Source organism: Alligator sinensis, unplaced genomic scaffold (assembly GCF_000455745.1).
Source record: "Alligator sinensis unplaced genomic scaffold, ASM45574v1 scaffold14_1, whole genome shotgun sequence".
NCBI lineage: Eukaryota > Metazoa > Chordata > Crocodylia > Alligatoridae > Alligator > Alligator sinensis.
The window spans coordinates 801646-807577 of NW_005842709.1; the positions used below are offsets into that span (position 1 = coordinate 801646).

The 5932-nt window shown below is 49.4% G+C and overlaps 1 long non-coding RNA gene across 1 annotated transcript in view; it reads left to right on the top strand.

Moving 5' to 3' along the window:
- Window positions 1-270: 270 nt before the first annotated feature.
- Window positions 271-5932, top strand: part of LOC102385551 — a 10924-nt gene continuing 5262 nt past the window's right edge. Inside the window, exon 1 of the long non-coding RNA XR_324999.2 lies at window positions 271-427. This is a non-coding gene — a long non-coding RNA (uncharacterized LOC102385551). The remainder of the gene's footprint in view (window positions 428-5932) is intronic.

Here is a 5932-nt window from a genome sequence, read left to right on the forward strand (position 1 = left end):
CGCCAGCGCCCCCGCCTTGCTCCTCCGCCAGCGTCGTTTCCGGCTTTACTGCCGCCTCTGTTGCCGGCGTCACTGCTGACTCTGTTGTCAGCCTCACTGTCGGCTCCTCCGTTGGCATTACTGCCGCCTCTGCTGTCGGCGTCGCTGCCGACTCTTTCGGCTCCGCTGACTGAGCCTCTCCCGGCTCCGCCCCCAACTTCCCACTCTGCCCAACGCAGCAGCAGCTGAGCCCCTCTGGGTGAGGGCTCCCTCCACGAGTCTCCGCTCATCTGCAGTCCCGCCGTATCCTCGGGGCAGCTTTTTATTTCCGCCGGACGGCGTCTCCCGCCCACGCTGCCCGGCCTCAGCTGAATATAAGCGCGGCTGACCACCCGTGATGGTGGTTTTGCCCTGCGTGTTTCCTCCTGCTCTTTGGGCTCTGAGGAAGGTAAGTAAGGCTTTCCTTTGGGCTGGGGCCCTCCTGCAACCCCAGCTCCCCTGGGACAGGATGCAAGCCAGAGTTTTGTTTGCTTTACCAGCTGCAACATTGCATTGGTGGCTCATGTTCATCTTGTGGTCAATCATGACCCAAGTCCCTTTTGGCTGTGGTGCTAGCAAATGTAGTAGTGCTGAGCCTATAACTTGATGTGGGTTCCCCCCCAGGTGGAGTACCTTATGTTTATCCATATTGAATGTCATCAGGGATTTATCCACCCACTTTCTAAGCCTGTCAAGGTCAGCCTGGATCACTAGCCTATCCTCGGGTGTGGATGCCCTACCCCAAAGTTTGGTGTCATCAGTGAACTTGGCCAGTCAGCTTCTGACACCAATGTCCACATCGTTAATAAAGATGATAAAGAGAACAGATCCAAGGATGGAGCCTTGGGGGACACCACTGGTAACAGAGCGCCATGATGATTCAGTTCCATCAACTACTACTCTCTGGGTCTGACCTCAGAGCTAATTCCCCAGCCATTGTGCTGTGATGTAGCTGAGTCTGCAGTTGGCCGATTTTTCCATGAGGTGATCATGGGACACCAGATCAAAGGCTTTTTAGAAGTCCAGATATATGACGTCAATCTCTTACCCCCTGTCCAGGTGATATGTCATCTGGTCATAGAAGGAAATGAGATTGGTCAGGCAAGACCTATCCACAACAAACCCATGGTGGCTGTCCTTCAGGATGTTGACATCAGCCAGTTTGTCAAGAATGGACTCTGATAATTTTTTCTAAAATCTTTCCAGGGATTGAGGTCAAGCTGATTGGCCTGTTGTTCCCTGGATCTATTTTCCTCCCTTTCTTGAAGATAGGCACCACATTGGCCTTCTTCCAATCTTTGGGTACTTCACCTGTGCGCCACGAGTTCTTAAATATGCTTGCTAGTGGCTGGGCTGCGATTCCTGCCAGCTCCTTAAGAACAGAGGGGTGCAAACTGTCAGGACCAGCTGACTTGAAGCTGTCTAGACCCTCAAGGTGTTCCTTTACAAGGTCTACACTGATGTTAAGTATAAATTCACCCTCAGCCTGGATGTCCCACATCATGTTAGGCAGGGCGGTCCATTTGGGCTGGTGAAAAACCAACGCACAGTACCCATTAAGTAGGCTGGCTTTTTCCTGGGTGTCAGTTGTCCCATTTGGTTTAGCAGGGGTCCAATGTTACCCATGATTTTCTTCTGACTCCCCACATATCTAAAAAAAGGACTTTTATTTTCCTTGATACATGTAGCCAGTTGGAGTTCGGTTGTAGCCTTGGCTTTCCTGGTTCACTCCCTACAGGTATGGACCAGTGCAGAATACTTCTCCTTTGTGGTGATTCCTGTCTTCCAGCCTTTATAAGCCTCTCTTTTTAGATGTAGGAGGTCCATGAGTTCCTTGCTGAGCCAAGGGGGTTGCTGTACCCTTTTGCAACCTTTCCTCTGAGATGGGTTGGACATCCCTTGTGCTTTCAGGATTGCTCCCCTAAGGAGCAACCAATCATCTTGAACTCCTGTTCTGTCGAGTTTATCACAGTCAGCTTTCCTAAAGTCAAGGACTTCTGCATTGCTGAGTGACTTGCCAGGTTTGCAATGGATAGTAAAAGTGATCAGCTTGTAGCTACTGTCTCCCAGCTTTCCTTTGATTCTTATGTCACTGACTAGATTATCCCCTTTCACCAGTACCAGGTCCAGCAGCGCTTTACCTCCTGTTGGTGCATAGACTTCTTGAGTCAGATAGAGCTCATCCACGCATGTGAGGAAGCTTTGTGACCTTTCAGATTTGGCCAAGTGGTGTTCCCATGAGATGTCATGGGAGACTTCAACTGCCCAGACAACCATTCACTGACAGCGTGCAGCCTCAGCCAGTTCCCTGGTGAATTCCTGGTCAAACTCATTCCCAATTAGGAGGTTTGTAGTTGACTCCTACCATTGTGTCCCCTGTGCCATGTTCTCCACATATTTTAACCCAGAGGGTCTCCAGTCATCTTCCATGGGTGCCAATGTAAGCTTGCAGGGATGTGTAGCTTTCCTTGACAGAGAGAGCTACACCCCCACCCCTTTTTCCCACACCATCTCTCCTGTACAGGGTATAGCCATCTATACCTGTGGCCCAGTCATAGGTGGAGTCCCACCAGGTCTCTGTTATTGCTATGAGATCATAGTCATTCTTGTTTAGCAGGAGGACCAGCTCCTCCTGTTTGTTCCCCAATCTCCTGGCATTGGTGTATAGACACATAAGTGTCCCATTAGATGCCCTAGGCTTCCTTGCACTCCCAGGAGGATACTGTTCCAGGGCTGGGGTAGGAATGGATTCCCTTGAGTGCCCTAACCTGCAGGTTTTGCAGTAGTTGCCTAGTGGGCTTGCTTTGGTGGTTGATAATGTAAAGACTTGACGTGGCCTGGTGTTGGGTTAGGACCAAGTGCCCCAAAATGATTAGTTCTGGGAGCCAGAGAGTGAGACCAGGCTTGGGAAGCCCTGGGGCAGCCTCCCTCTCTTTAAAGGACTATAGCACCAAGGTATGGCTGGTGGGCAAGCAAAGGGGGAGAGTGATCAAGTAGGGCAGACCAGGAAAGTGATGAGCAGCCACGAGGGGGCATTGTGGCCACCCTGTGGGACCAGTACCTTTTTATACCTGCCCAGACTACCAGCAGCAGAACCAAGCTAGGTTTTATACATCAAGTGGCCAAGGTGGCACTACTAGCCTGTCTCAAGCAGCCATATGGAGGTGCTCTGATCCTTCATTTTTATCTCTTAGGGAGCTGTGGTTGGGGCACCAACCTAATATCTAGATTTCTAACAACTGCAAAAGAACCCCTGCAGACAGGGGGGCGGGGAGGAATGCAATTGCAGCCTGGTACGTTAACCTTTCTGAAATTATGATTCAGACTTTCAAAAACTAGGCGATTCAAAATGCTTCCCTAGCAAGGGGAAAGGTTTTGGTGGTGGCCTTCCACTGCAGAACTGGAGAAACCTGAGGCACATGTCAGCAGCCTTCATTCAGCTAGCTAGGAGCAATGAAATGCCTTGTGTGTAATGTCAACACGAAAATCACTGCACAAGGCATAAGCTATTACAGCAAGGCAAGGCCTCGTGACCTCCTTGGGCACTGTTTGTAAATGTGGGGACCAGGGTATAGTTTGGGTATAGCTGTGGATGTCTGTCTCAGAGACGGAAAGTGACCACAGCTGAAAGAAATCCAGACAGCAAGAGAAGGAGGGGGAGTATGAGTATGACAGAGGGCAGAGGCACCACTCCAAGCAGCCCACTGATTTGTGGTCCAGCAAGGACACATGCACTGACTAACCACTTGGGCCAAGGAGCATTAATATACTAGAGTCCTTTCTTTGCCTTCTGGTTTCCTAAGCTTGTATACTTGGGCAGTGTCCAGTGTTTCTCTTCAAATACAAAGGCTAAACACTTAATATCAAACTAAGATTTTAATTTAATCCCATGACTCTAGGTGCTTGGTCTTTAAAAACAGAGACTAAGCATCTTGAGATATAGTAGCACTATGAGAACTAGCAATGCTACTGCTCCTGGTATGCTGAGATTTTTACAATTCATTTGGAAAGAGCTGGTGTCACCCAGCACACTGAGCATTCATCTGCAGTCACTGAAAAGCTGGGCTCTTTCCTGTAACAGGCCTAACCCAGAAAGGGGCTCAAGCACACCCCCTTGAAGTGGGTTGACTCTGCATCCTCCACAACCTTAAGGCTTCTTCTCCCTTTCACTCACGTGCCACACTTTGATGGAATCTGAATGTCACAGGAGGTTGCCTCTGAATCCTTTGGGTGGGAGACATGAATCTGGTGCCTCTGGACTTTAGCACAGTTCCAAGTTCAGCTCGTTCAGCCATCCCTGCCTCTCTTTCCTTCTCTCTTTAGCTAGTTCAGCTGCTGGGGGTTCTGCACCTCAGTGGCCCAGACAGCAGCTCATAGGCCTTAATTATGGCCTCTGGCCTCCCCCATAAGTGTCACTCAGGACCTCTCAGTCCAACTAATAAACTCAGGCCCTCAGGCCTTAATCCCTTGTTCAGGCTTCAGCCTTCCCAGCTTTGGCCCTTTTCCTCTAGCTGAGACCCTCAGCCTTGACCACTATCTCCAACCTCAGCACTTGAATCTCAGCCCATCATATCCCTGTCCAGTGCAGGTCTCAAGACAAAATGTGTCAGGCACCCTGCTGTGTGGCCTCCAAATCACCCCCATAACCACAACCCAGGCCTCTAGTTAAACTAAATACAAACAATAACAAATTGCTGTCAACTAAAAAGGTTCAGATCTCCAGTCTGGGTGCTTTAATTGCTGCCAAAGTTGTACCACTACACTGGGCCCCTCTCAGTCTTTAGGGTACCTTTTTCAGTCTGCAGCTTCTTCTCCCCATAACGCACCAGACAAAACTCCTATCCAATCCAGGCCTTTCTACTCTTGTTGGCCTGAACACCAGGATTTGTACCCATCGGCTCCACCTCCTTCTAGCCAGGTGTCTTCCTGATGATCAGTCTCAGGTGCTCCCAGAGCAGTCTGTCTTCATTTGCTGCCACTTGCTTAACTGGGCTGCCCTGGATCCCCTCTTACTTGCCCAGGGCTCTAATCATGCTGTCCAGCTAGCTCTCCTGTAGTGACTAGTAGCCCTGCAGGGGCTCTTTCCAGCTCCCCCTTGCTGCTTATTTTCCTGGAGCTCTGCTGCTTGTATATGGCAACAGGCCCTGCGCTGCTGGCCCTTTTCCTTAATGTAACAGGAGCCCTTGCTCCCTGTAACAGCCCCTTGTCACAGGGGGAGCAACCTGTTGAACCCAGCTTGGGTAATTTCTTGTTGCCTTTTTTTCAGTCTTGCCTGTATCTTCACCCTGAGTCCCTGTCTGGATTGTCATATTGTCATATCATGCTGCTGTGAACTGTGGAACAGCTTCTTTTCCTGCTGCACTTAATAAATACTTGGTGGGAGAGACATGTGCTGATGGCAAGGAAAGAAGCAGTCAAAATAATTTTCACTTTATTTATTTGATTTTCTAAAATTAAGAAGACAGTTCTTGTCCCTGCACTCACCTGGCAAACCTTCCCTGCATTTGGCCTGCCCCCTGCCTAGTACAGATGTGCTGACATGTGATTATACCAGGAGTCTCACAATAGCCAGGGTTCTTTCAAAGCACCTCTTCTGAAAGTCTTGGGGTTTGGTGAGATGATCAGCTTGCACTTGAAAAGGTGCTAAGCATCTGTTCCTCATAGTTACAGAGTAGAGCCTAAAAAATTAACACTTACAGGGTCAGAAGGAAAATGGACTTAACTTTTTAAAAGAAGAAATCTCATGATTTTTAAGCCAATCTCTGGATTTTTGTGTCTGCCCCCTGAGCAGTTGGCACAGTGTAATTGGCTACACTGCAGCTGTCCCTTTCTCTCCCCGCATGGCCCTTTCTATCACAGTTTGCCTTTGGGACATGGACAACCCAACCATGATCCAGCTTGAGTGGCCTGTTTC